Source organism: Schistocerca cancellata, chromosome 4 (assembly GCF_023864275.1).
Source record: "Schistocerca cancellata isolate TAMUIC-IGC-003103 chromosome 4, iqSchCanc2.1, whole genome shotgun sequence".
Taxonomy (NCBI): domain Eukaryota; kingdom Metazoa; phylum Arthropoda; class Insecta; order Orthoptera; family Acrididae; genus Schistocerca; species Schistocerca cancellata.
Window position 1 is genome coordinate 378,776,613 of NC_064629.1, and position 14,109 is coordinate 378,790,721.

Sequence of the window (14,109 nt, forward strand, 5' to 3'; positions counted from 1 at the left end):
TCACAGTAGGTAAGAAGCTATTTATGTTAACACCAGGAACACCTGTTTGGGTCTGGTACCCGAAAACACGTTTGATTTTGGCCCAGACTTGGGAAGGTGACGTATGGTATGACCCAATGGTCGAGACATCTCTCCCAACACTCCTGCTTCCGTCGTTTATTTAAGTTGACGAACTGGGGCACGGAGCCATTTAAAGGCTATGAGGTGCTGCAGGGAAGGGTGCCGCTTACGCCACTGTAGAGCTCGCCGATGCTCCTTAATCGTTTCAGCGACTTCCGGCGACCACCAAGGGACTGCCTTTCGGCGGGGGCACCCTAAATAGCGAGGGATCGTGTTTTCTGCCACAGGAACGATTCTTGTAGTCACCTGTTCAACCATCACTTCGATGTTACCATGTGGGGGAGATTCAACGGTGACAGCAGAGGTGAAAATTTCCCAGTCTATCTCATTTAAAGCCCAACTGGGCAAGCGTCCGTGGGCCTGGTACCAGGGCAGTGACAGAGAGATGGGGAAGTGGTCACTACTAAACAGGTCATGTGCTCTTCAGTGGCTTGATGGGTTGGTTGGTTTGGGGGATGAAAGGGACCAGACTGCTACGGTCATCGGTCCCTTTTTCCAAAGACAAAGAACATCCACAGAGAATAAAAACGAGGAACAGAATAGACACAGACGATACAGAACAAAAGAAACGGAGACAAGGACAAGACAAAACGAACTAAAACCACACAGAGTGAGACAGTGGTTGGCCGACCATAGAAATAAAAAAGGAAAAGCCAACCACTTAGAAACACATTAAAAGATCAGTGTAAAATCATAGGCCAAAGGCCAGAATCAAAACAAAAAATAAAATAAAACAGAAACACTCAGAGGAAAGAATAAAAACTCCCTGCCCGAATAAAACGTAAAACTAAGGCAGCCATAACAGGGTCATCGGATAAAACGGCAGGGAGCGTATCAGGCAGCGCAAATGTCTGCCTGACCACAGCTAAAAGGGGGCAGGCCAACAGAATGTGGGCCACCGTCAAAGCCGCCCCGCAGCGACATACAGGAGGGTCCTCCTGGCGCAGTAAATAACTGTGTGTTAGCCGGGAGTGGCCAATGCGGAGCCGACAAAGGACGACTGAGTCCCTGCGGTTGGCTCGCATGGAGGACCACCACACAGTCGTCGTCTCCTTAATGGCACGGAGTTTATTGGGTGTAATCCGATCGCGCCATTCAGCGTCCCAAAGCGCAAAAACTTTTCGGCGGAGGACTGCCCGCAAATCAGCCTCTGGGAGGCCAACATCCAGAGATGGTTTATTCGTGGCCTCTTTCGCCAGGCGGTCAACATGTTCATTGCCCGGGATACCGACATGACCGGGGGTCCACACAAAGACCACAGAGCGGCCGCAACGCGCAAGAGTATGCAGGGACTCATGGATAGCCATCACCAGACGAGAACGAGGAAAACACTGGTCGAGAGCTCGTAAACCGCTCAGGGAATCGCTACAGATAACGAAGGACTCACCTGAGCAGGAGCGGATATACTCTAGGGCTCTAAAGATGGCGACTAGCTCAGCAGTGTAAACGCTGCAGCCAGCCGCCAAGGACCGTTGTTCGGAATGGTCCCCTAGAGTTAGCGCATACCCGACACGACCAGCAACCATCGAACCGTCGGTGTAAACAATTCCAGAGCCCTGATACGTGGCCAGGATGGAATAAAAGCGGCGGCGGAAGGCCTCTGGAGGGACCGAGTCCTTCGAGCCCTGTGCCAAGTCGAGCCGAAGGCAAGGGCGAGGAACACACCACGGGGGTGTACGCAGAGGCGCCCGGAAAGGAGGTGGAACAGGGAAAAACCCAAGCCCACAGAGAAGCTCCTTGACGCGTACGGCGATCGGACAACCCGACCGGGGCCGACGGTCTGGCAGATGGACGACTGACTGCGGGAACAGGACACGATAATTTGGATGCCCGGGCAAGCTTAGAACATGGGCAGCATAAGCGGCCAGCAAACGTTGGCGCCGGAACCGCAGTGGGGGTACACCTGCCTCCACTAGCACACTGTCCACAGGGCTGGTGCGGAAAGCACCAGTGGCAAGGCGTATCCCGCTGTGGAGAATTGGGTCCAGCACCCGTAACGCAGATGGGGATGCTGAGCCATAAGCCAGGCTCCCATAATCCAGACGGGACTGGATTAACGCCTGGTAGAGCCGCAACAGGGTAGAGCGGTCGGCGCCCCAGCGGGTGTGGCTCAAGCATCTCACAGCGTTGAGATGCCGCCAACACGTCTGTTTAAGCTGCCGGATATGAGGCAGCCAAGTCAACCGGGCATCGAAAACCACCCCCAAAAACCTGTGGGTTTCCACCACAGCAAGGAGTTCGTTGCCAAGATAAAGCCGCGGCTCAGGATGGACTGTTCGGCGCCGGCAGAAATGCATAACGCGGGTCTTGGCTGCCGAAAACTGAAACCCATGCGCTACAGCCCAAGACTGCGCCGTACGGATAGCGCCCTGTAGCTGACGTTCAACAGCTGCAATGCCAGGAGAGCTGTAATAAAGGCAGAAGTCGTCAGCATACAGGGAAGCAGAGACAGAATTTCCCACGGCCGCAGCGAGCCCGTTAATGGCTATTAAAAACAGACAGACACTTAAATCAGAACCCTGTGGCACACCGTTCTCCTGGACGTGGGTGGAACTATAGGAGGCTGCGACTTGCACGCGGAAGGTACGATACGACAGGAAATTGCGGATAAAGATCGGCAGAGGGCCCCGAAGACCCCATCCATGAAGCGTAGAAAGGATGTGATGACGCCATGTCGTATCGTACGCCTTCCGCATGTCGAAAAAGACAGCGACCAGGTGCTGACGGCGGGCAAAGGCAGTACGGATGGCCGACTCCAGGCTCACCAGATTGTCGGCGGCGGAGCGGCCTTTCCGGAACCCACCCTGAGACGGAGCCAGAAGGCCCCGAGACTCCAGTACCCAATTTAAGCGCCGGCTCACCATCCGTTCGAGAAGCTTACAAAGAACGTTGGTGAGGCTAATGGGGCGGTAGCTGTCCACCTCCAGAGGGTTCTTTCCAGGTTTCAAAATGGGGATGACAATACTTTCCCGCCATTGCGATGGAAACTCACCCTCGACCCAGAGACGGGTGTAAAGGTCTAGGAGGCGTCGCTTGCAGTCCACTGAAAGGTGTTTCAGCATCTGACAGTGGATGCGATCTGGCCCGGGAGCGGTATCAGGGCAAGCGGCAAGGGCACTCTGAAATTCCCACTCACTGAATGGAGCGTTGTAGGGTTCAGAAGCGTTGGTGCGAAAAGAAAGGCTCCGACGTTCCATCCGCTCTTTAATGGAGCGGAAGGCCTGGGGGTAATTCGCAGAAGCGGAACTCATAGCAAAATGCTCTGCTAAGCGGTTTGCAATGACGTCGGAGTCAGTACAAACTGCTCCATTCAGTGAGAGCGCAGGGACGCTGGCAGGGGTCCGATAGCCGAAGACCCGTCGAATCTTGGCCCAGACCTGCGATGGAGTGACATGGAGTCCAATGGTGGACACATACCGCTCCCAGCACTCCTTCTTGCCTTGGCGGATAAGGAGGCGGGCCCGCGCACGCAGCCGTTTAAAGGCGATAAGGTGGTCCATGGAGGGATGTCGCTTGTGACGCTGGAGTGCCCGCCGGCGATCCTTAATCGCTTCAGCGATCTCAGGCGACCACCAAGGCACAGCCCTCCGCCGAGGGGACCCAGAAGAACGGGGAATGGCAGACTCGGCGGCAGTGACGATGCCGGCGGTGACCGATGTAACCACCACATCAATGGCATCAGTTGAGAGAGGCTCAATAGCGGCAGTGGAGGAGAACAAGTCCCAGTCAGCCTTATTCATAGCCCATCTGCTAGGGCGCCCAGAAGAGTGACGCTGTGGTAGTGACAGAAAAATCGGAAAGTGCTCACTACCACACAGGTCGTCATGCACACTCCAGTGGACAGATGGTAAGAGGCTAGGGCTACAGATTGAAAGGTCAATGGCGGGGTAGGTGCCATGCGCCACACTGAAGTGTGTGGAGGCACCATCATTCAAAATCGAGAGATCGAGCTGCGACAATAAATGCTCAACGGTGGCGCCTCGACCTGTTGCCACTGACCCACCCCACAGAGGGTTATGGGCGTTAAAGTCGCCCAGTAATAAAAAAGGTGGCGGCAATTGGGCTATCAGCGCAGCCAGGACATGCTGCGCGACATCACCCTCCGGTGGAAGGTAAAGACTGCAGATGGTAAGAGCCTGCGGCGTCCACACCCTAACAGCGACAGCCTCTAAAGCTGTTTGGAGAGGGACAGACTCGCTGTGAAGTGAGTTAAGGACATAGATGCAGACGCCACCAGACACCCTTTCATAAGCTGCTCGGTTCTTATAATAACCCCGATAGCCACGGAGGGCGGGGGTGCGCATTGCTGGAAACCAAGTTTCCTGCAGAGCAATGCAGAGGAAAGGGTGAAGGCTGATAAGTTGGCGGAGCTCAGCTAGATGGTGGAAGAAACCGCTGCAGTTCCACTGGAGGATGGTTTTGTCCATGGCTGAGAAAGGCGTGCCGGGACTGGGACGGCAGATTACGCCGCTGGGTCACCTGCTGCCTCCGATTGAGCACCCGTGCTAGTGCTATTGCTATTCACGGCGTCTGAGGGACCGGCGAGATCGGGGTGGCTACCACCGCGCGTTCCTTGGGCTTAGAGCTGCTCTTGGCTTGATGGGAGAAGTCCTGGGCTGCAAATTCATAAATCAATGGCCAAGTAACTACTATGATCCACACTGAAATGTGTGGCAGCCACAGTATTTAACAGGCACAGATCGAACTGAGACAGTAAAGTTTCGACATCTCTGCCTGGGCCAGTAAGCACATTGCCATCTCAGAAGGGGTTATGGGTGTTAAAATCTCCCAAACGTACGAAAGGTTTAGGGAGTTGATCAATCAATGCAGTATGCCTGAATGTATTAACTGCACTATCTGGAGGAAGATATACATTGCATTGTGTTATTTCCTGTCATCCTTATTCTGACAGCCACAGCTTCAAGAGGGGTTTGAAGGGGCACAGTTTCACTACAGACTGAGTTGAAGACAAACGCAAACTCCACCTGACACTATTTTTAGTCGCTATGGTTCCTGTAGAATCCCTTATAGCAGCAGAGAGCAGGAGTCCGCATTTACAGGAACCAGGACTCCTGGAGAGCATTGCAGAAAGCAGGTTTAAAGTTTAACAGTTGCTGTACCTCAGCCAGGCGGTGGAAAAAACCACCTCAGTTCCACTGGAGGATGACGTCGTTAGACTGAGAATGAGTGGAACACTCAGTGAGGCAGTTTACACCTCAGGGTCACCTGCTGCCATCGACTTTTTGCCTGAGAAGTCTATATACATTATGCCTGAGGGTCCGGCGAAATCTAGGTCCTCAGCAGATGCCAGAATCTCCATCTCATCTGCAGACGCAGAGCTTACAGATAGCGTGGTGTGGGTGCCATCGCGATTCCCTTGGTCTTGGGGACCTTCTTTTTTGAGTTATCTCCTTGCTCCTTGGGTTTTCCTGACTGGGAGGACTTCACTGGCTCAATCTCTGGGACTGAGAGTGAGTGTGAAGTCCTACTACCAGCTGTTTTTGGGCTCTTCAGCCACTCGTGGGTGTCATCTTTCCTACTAGCAGAAACCTTGGAAGGTGGTGACCCAAGGGACCCCATCCTAGCGAGAGGAGCCGAAGAAGACTTACGCTTCTCCAGCTCAGAAGTGCAGACTGATATCCCCGATGGTTATGGGGGGGGGGGGGGTTGGGTTGCTCTGGAAGTAGGTAGTGCAGGAGCAACAGGGAGGGAAGTTCCCCACCATCAATGGGGCAGGTGTAGTCTCCTGGTTCTGAGAGGCGACAGGAATGCGAGGAACTGATGAGGCGACAACTGTTCTCGTAGTGGTGGCGCAAGAGGTGGTCAGACAGTGTGTAGGGGCTCAAATTTCCTCTTAGCCTCAGTGTAGGTCAGCTGGTCCAGGGACTTTTATTCCATGATTTTCCACTCTTTCTGTACAATCCTGCGAGCAAGGTGAATGCTGCTCTCTGCAGTTGACACAGATGGGAGGCGGAGCACATGCAGTATTGGGATGTGATGGACGTCTGCAATCTGTACTTGTGAGTCTGGAAGCACAGCGGGAAGACATATGGCCAAACTTCCAGTACTTAAAGCACCGCATCAAAGGAGGGATATAGAGATTTACATCACAGTGGTAGACCATCACATTGGCCTCCTCGGGCAATGTATCACCCTCGAAGGCCAAGATGAAGGCACCGGTGACAACCTGATGATCCTTTGGACCCCAGTGGACATGCTGGACCAAATGTACACTTCGCTGCTCTAAATTGGCGCGCGGCTCATTGTCGGACTGCAAAAGGAGGTCCCTGTGAAATATGATACCCTGGACTATATTTAAGCTCTTATGTGGCGTGATGGTTACAAAAACATCCCCCAGCTCGTCACACGCCAGTAACGCCCGTGACTGGGCAGAAGATGCTGTTTTGATCAAGACTGACCCAGATCTCATTTTGGACAAGCCCTCCACTTCCCCAAACTTGTCCTCTAAATGCTCAACAATAAACTGAGGATTCATTGGCATTAAAGATTCCCCATCAGCTCTCGAACATACAAGGTACCAGGGTGAATAAGATCCGCTGCCATCCTTAGTGTGACATTCCTCCCATGTTGTAAGCAGGTAGGTGAACGATTTGGGGTCATACTTCTGTGCATTGAATTGAGCTCGTGAACGCTTAGAGACTGCTGGTGTTTCACCACCAGCAAGAGATGATGGACTACACTTTATCGCATGTCATCCATCCTGATGCCACCCACTCCGACCAGGGGCCCCTCCCCACAGGTGCCACCCAGCTGCAGCAAAGGCCACCTGGCAGGATGGCCATTGTCGGGAGTCCCGATGCCCCAGGGGGATGGGCATCTGCCCCTTGGCATACGTGGCCAGTTAACGGCGCAGACATCAGCAGAGCGATCCCTGTGTGGTCAAGGGCTACAACCAACAGGGTACAAGGTGGCCCCACCACAACGAACTGGCTACCGTGCTGGATATCAGGTGCAGAGAAGTCCATGGTCATCGTCGACGCAGAAAGCTACACTGCATAGTGCATGGTAGAAAACTCACCCAGGAATGTGTCTGCACCCAAGAGATGGAGAATGGGAGGGACTGCAATGTGACGACGAGAAAGTGGGCCAAAGATCTCAATGCACGATGGATGCAATGTACCATGTAAGGCGCTCTTCCCAACTTTGCTCGCTCTTCAGGAAAATTTTGAAGAATTGCGGTCAAACCCTACAGGGGACCATCACATACAGGCCGAAACGTTTTAAACTCCTTTTAGTCGCATCTTACGACAGGCAGGAATACCTCATACCTATTCTTACCCCCAGACCCGCAGTGGGTGGTAGAGAGAGAAGAATAAGGAAATGAGACCTCATATGTTGAGCAGCAATAGTTTCTAGTTTACCCTTTGAAAATCTACTGTGAAGAAAGCCGCTACTAATTCTAAGCGCTGACAAAAACGCAAGCTCATCTTAATTGGTGACGTAAGAGCCCTTTACACGCTCATATATGTGCACCGTCTTGTCTATACAGATATTGGTTGTAGAGACAAATCACAGCGTGTGAGTGTTCGCAGAGTAAAAAAATTTTCTGTGTTGCTAGCCGTGTTCGGCCTGCGCGAATTCTAGCGGCCCTTGAACTTACACAGACCAGAGGCTACTTTATATATGGCAGGACACATTTCCTGAATGATGTGGTTGAACGATGACGGTAATAATACAGCAGTAAATTTTGGATCAGCATGGTGTTTGCTAGTTGTCAAATATTTCAGTGTTACTCTAAGAATTTCAACGCATTTTTACATTTTCTCATTAAAATATCGTTTCAAGACACTGTTTCTTCGTCCCAGGTAGTTAAGCCGGTCCTGTTCAGTTTTTTTTTTTAAGCCACTTTTGTCCACCTCCTCCGTACTTACATCACTCAGCTTCCGAAATAACACTAGACAAAATCATCATCTCTTAAACAAATCAATTTACCCATGGCCTTAAAATTTCCTACACTCTGATTCAGGGCTGTGCAAAAGTTGCATTGCGGTTCGAAGGTGTAAGTGGGAACTGAATACTGCAGACCAGGATGCGCAGAGTGTCGTTGCAAACAATGTCTGTTGAGACGTGTCAAGGGCCCTGTAGACCCGCAAATTACGAGGCTCTTATCTTTTGTCCAGTCAACGAAAAAAAAAATTAGGGAAAAATCGTGCAGTTTCAGATTTTTACAAAGAATTAGGAAGGGTTTAGTGAATAACATACAAAAAAATCCTGACCTGTGGAGTGTGAACGTTGGGCTTGGTGGTGTTTAAGGGTATTTATCTTTTTCTCGTGTAACTCCAAAACTGCGAAAATTTTTCCCAGTTCAAAATTAAACTACATTATATATCCTACAACAGTGGTCCTATTCATTTTTTATCCAAGACTAAGATCTGGTGGTTACAATTAAAGAGCAGTTATTCACAGGGGCCCAGTGTGGACTGTAATTACCGTATAGCAGCGAAACTTGGTTGCTATGCTAAAGCGTTAATGCGGGACCGATTTACGCTGGAAAAAAATAGTTTCCATTTTGGCAACCAGGTGCCAATTTGAAGCTGTGAATGCAAGAAAGAAGTATAGGTATGTTTTCGTATATAATGGACTAGGAACAGGAGGTGCAAAGGAAAGGTCTAAAAAGTGTATTACATTATTAATCCCGAATACACAACTTTTTCAGTATGAGCACCGGAGGTATCGACGAGATGCTGCATCCATAAAATGACTGCATCGCCAGTTGCTCGCAGCAGTTCTAATAGAATGTGAGCAATATTTTCCTGCATACTGGCCTTCAGATTAGGTAGAGACCGAAATTGTCCCTGGTAAACGCGTTCAGAGCCGAAAGTCACAGATTCAGATCATATGATCTTGCAAGCCATGTATCTGGAAAACCTCTAGAGATAACATGTTCTTGGAAGGTTGCATTAAGCAGATCTTTCACTGGGTGAGTGACGTGAGGCGGTGCCCCGTCTTGCATGAAAACCGTGGTTACTATACGGTTGCACTCTTCCACAGCAGGAATCACATGCTGTACAAGTAGATTTTGAAACATACGGACATCACTTTACACCTGACAGGCCCTCTGGGTGCAGTCTCTTCAAAGAAGAACGGACTGAGAATAAAGTGCTTGTGAATACCCACCACACAGTCACATACGACGATTGCAATGGCACTTTGTGCTCAGCACGAGGTTTAACAGAACCCCAAAGTTGGCAGTCCTATGTATTCACTGCTCCTTGTAGTGTGAAATGTATCTCGGTACTTCACAGAATGCTGCCCGGCTAAATGCCATCAACTTTGATCCATGACAGGAACCGAAGGGCAAATTCAGAACGTTGATTTGGATCATGAGGTTCCAATCGCCGCACCGTATTGATCTTATGTGTGTACCAGTGTAAAACAAATTGCAATACTTTCTGTACTCTTGGCACTCCACTCCCGTGACACTCCACGAACAATAGTACTACCCAGTTACAGCAACAGTAACCTCATCAGTCGCTTCACCCAGGACAGGACGCCTTCCTCTTCCAGGTGCCACAACGATCACATCTGTGTTTTCGAATACCACCACCACCACCACCACCACCAAAGACATCGGGCCTCTCCTCAGACATTTCAGTCTGTGATATTCTCAGTGCAGCACTGTAACCCACACTGGACCTCCGTGAGTAGCTGCACTTTAATTATAACCAGCCGCACTTTCCGCGTTGCAGAGGATGGGAAAACCTCAAAATTGTTGTTGTAACTATATAAAATTACTGTTTATCATTGAATGAACAGGGTTGGAAAGGAATATTAAATGTGTGCCACATGTAAGTGCAGTATAGTCGTATTACGTGATAAATTCTTGGTTGGTGGTTTAAAAAAGGGGCAAGAGACCAAACTACAAGGTCATCGGTCACTTGTTTCGAAGGGAACAATGTCACATGGGTGAGAATAACACAATGAGACTTACAACACAAAACAGAATGAAAGGGAAAACCACAACAACGACTGAAGGGCAACAAATACTTAAACGGACAAAAGGGGCAATAAAACCACAAAGACGCAAGAAACAGGTAGAAGAAGTTAAAACAAGAAAGAATGTTACCTTGGCTGGCTGACCATGAGGATAAAAAGGAAAAGCCAGCCACTCCGCAACACATTAAATCCTCCGCCCTGAAAGCACTAGGGTGGAGGACACAGGAACAAAGGACATGTGCTAAAACTTAGAGCAAATGATAAAACTGATCCTCACGAATAAAACTTAAAACTAAAGCTGCTGTTGAGGCATTGTCGCCCAACACCGAAGGTAGGGTGCTGGAAAAGTTAAACTTCCGCCGCAGAGCGGCTAAAAGTGGGCATTCCAGCAAGACATGGACTACCGTCATTCGTGAGCCACAGCGACACCGTGGTGGGTCCTCGCGACGGAAGAGGTAACCATGCGTCAGCCACGTATGGCCAAAGCAGAGCCGACAGAACCAGAGTCCCTGCGAAAGGCGCACACGGAGGTCTTCCACACATTCGTAGTTTCCTCAATGGCACACAGCTTCTTGTGCATACTGAGGTTATGTCATTCTCTCTCCCAAAGCCGCAAAACCCTGCGGCATAATACCGAACGCAGGTCAGGTTCAGAGAAACCAATCTGCCTAAGCGGTTTCCGTATAGCCTGTCTGGCCAGCCTGTCGGCGAATTCGTTGCCTGGGATTCCGACGTGACCTGGGGTCTAGAAAAACACTACTGAACGACTGCACCGTTCCAGGGCATAGATGGACTCTTGGATGACGAGGGTAGCACTGGTTGATAGCTGCCCGAGGAGTCAGTACGTAGGAGAAATGACTCGCCTGGGCATGAGCCAAAGTACTTTAGAGCACGAGATATGGCCGCCAGCTACGTGGTGAAAACACCGCAGCCACCTGGCAAGGAGTGCTGTTCTATATGTCCTACAAGAACATAGGACAAGACAACGTGACCATCAGCCATCGATCCATCGGTGTAAACCACTACATGGCCCCGGTACATGTCGAGAATATCGAGAGGAAGTGACAGCAGAGAGTCGCAGGGTTAACTTAGTCCTTAGGGCCGTATGAAATGTCCAGGCGAAGCCGCGACCTAGGTGTACACCATGGAGGTATCCGTGACTGAACCTCAAGTATAGGCTCTAGTTCGGAGAGAAGGGATTGCACACAAAGTGTAACTGTAAGACCGAACCTGGGCCGTCGATGAGGGAGATGAACCGCCGTGGGCGGGAAGAAAAGATGGTAATTCCAATGTGCAGGGGACCTACAAACGTGTGCAACGTAACGGGAGAACAATTTCTCACGTCTGTCCTGCAATGGACGGACTCCGGCCTCCACCAGGATGCTGGTCACAGGACTCGTCCTAAAAGCTCCTGTTGCTAGGCGGACGCCACCATTGTGCACTGGGTCGAGTAATCGCAACGCTGAGGGTGCCGCTGAACCATAAACCAGACTCCCGTAGTCAAGGCGGGATCGAACAAGGGCTCTGTGGAGCTGCAGCAGCGTAGAGCGATCTGCACCCCAATTGGTGTTTCTCAGGCAATGGAGGGCATTGAGGTGCTGCCATCACTTCTCCTTAAACTGACGAAGGTTAGGAAGCCATGTCAAAGACGGGTCGAAAACCAGTCCTAAGAATCGAAATGTCTCCGCTGCAGTGTGTGGATCGTAATTACGGTAAAGTTCTGGTTCTGGATGAACGGTACGACGCCGACAGAAGTGCGTAACAAACGACTTTGCGGCCGAAAACTGTAAACCTTGGGCTAGAGCGCATAGCGGTGTCTTGTGGATGGCTCCCTGTAGGCGCCGTTCAGCAACACCGGTACTTGTGCAGCAGTACGAAATGCAGAAGTTGTCTGCATACTGAGAAGGTGAGACAGACGGCCCTAAAGCTGCTGCTAAACCATTAATGGCCACTAAAAATAGAGATACACTCAATACCGAGCCCTGCGGGACCACATTTTCCTGTATATGATGGGGACTATGGGAGGCACCGACTTGGACACAGTGACAGGAAGCCTTGGATAAAAATCTAGTGCAAGCCTCTGAGACCCCACTCGTATAATGTGGCTTGGCTATGATGTCGCCAGGTCGTGTGATATGCTTTTCGTAAATCAAAAAAAGACGGCAATCAGTTGTTGGCGTCTGGAAAAGGCTGTTCGGATGGCAGACTCGAGGGACACAAGATTATCAGTGGCAGAGCGACCCTGGCGGAAGCCGTCCGACATCGAGCCAGTAGGGCACGTGACTCCTGGACCCAACCCAACCGCTGACATACCATACATTCCAGCGGCTTACAAAGAACGCTGGTGAGGCCGATGAGTTGATAGCTATCCATATGAAGCGGGTTTTTCTGGGTTTAAACACCGGAATGATAGTGCCCTCCCACCATTGCGTTGGAAAGACGCCATCGCACCATATCTGGTTGAAGATGACAAGGAGATGTCGCTTGTAGTTAGATGAGAGATGTTTAATCATCTGACGGTGGCGCTAATCTGGCTCAGGAGCTGTGCCGGGGCAAAGAGTAAGGGCACTGAGGAGCGCTCCCACTCTGTAAATGTTGCGTTATAGGCTTCACTGTGGCGTGTAGTGAATGAGAGGACTTTCCCTTCCAATCAGTGCAGCAGCAGCTAATACATTCAGGGACACTGCACCATCTGGAGGAAGATATACATTGCACATAGTTATTTCCTGCGTCGTCCTTATTCTGACAGCCACAGCTTCATGAGGGGTTTGAAGGGGGCACAGTTTCACTACAGTCTGAGTTTAGGACATAGACGCAAACTCCACCTGATACTGTAGTCGCTATGGTTTCTGTAATATCCCTCATAGCTGTCCAAGGCAGGGCTCCACATTGCCGGAAACCAGGTTTCCTGAAGGGGAATGCAGAAAGCATGTTAAAGCTTAACAGTTGCCATAGCTCACCCAAGCAGTGGAAAGAAACAGCCGCAATTCCACTGGAGGATGACATCGTGAGACTGGGAAGGCATGGAATAGTCATTCAATGAGGCAGTTTAAGCCTCCGACTTATTGCTTGAGCAGTCTATATCCATTGTGTCTGAGGGTCCGGCGAGATCTAGGTCCTCAGCAGATGCCAGAATCTCCACAACATGCCAAGACGCTGAGCTTTTAGGCAGCAGTGGTGTGGGAGCCACTGCAATTTCCTTGGTCTTAGGGGTCTTGTTTCTGGACTTTTCACGCTGCTCTTTCGGTTTCTCTGTCTGGGAGGACTTCACTGATTCCGTCTCTGGGACTGAGGATGATCGTGAAGCTCTAGGGCGAGCTGCTTTTGGGCACATCAGCCACTGGTGGGTATCATCTTTCCCATTAGCAGAAACCTCCTAAGGGAGTGACTCCAGGGCTAGATGAGCTGAAGAAGACTTACACTTCTCCAGCTGAGATGTGAGGACTGGTGTCCCTGATGGTTTTTTTTTTGGGGGGGGGGGGATACTCCCAAGGTAGGTGGTGTGGGAGCAACAGGGCTGGAAGTGTCACCCTCCCCCCCCCCCCCAAAATCAAGGGGGCAAGTGTAGCCTTCTGGCTCAGAGCCGAATGGAATTCGTAGAACCGATGTGGCTGTTCTCATAGTGGCAGCATATGAGGAGGTAATAGCCAAAAGGTTTAGTGATTATATTTTCTCTTAGCATCAGTGTAGGTCAGGCGGTCCAGGATCTTTTATTCCATGATTTTCCTCTCTTTCTGTAAAATCCTGCAGGTGAATGATGCTCTCCACATCTGACACAGATGGGAGGCGGGTCACATGGATTATTGGGATGTGATGGGCGTCCACTATCTCGACATGTGATGCCTGAAGTACAGCGGGAAGATATCGGGGGGAGGGATATATGGCTCGACTTTCCAGCCGTAGACCATACCTTGACCTTCTTGGGTAAGATGCTTACTCCTTGGACCCTGATGGACGCGCCGCACGAGATGAACACCTCGCCACTCTGAATTGGCGCGCACCTCGTCGTCAAACTGCAAAAGAAGGTCCCTG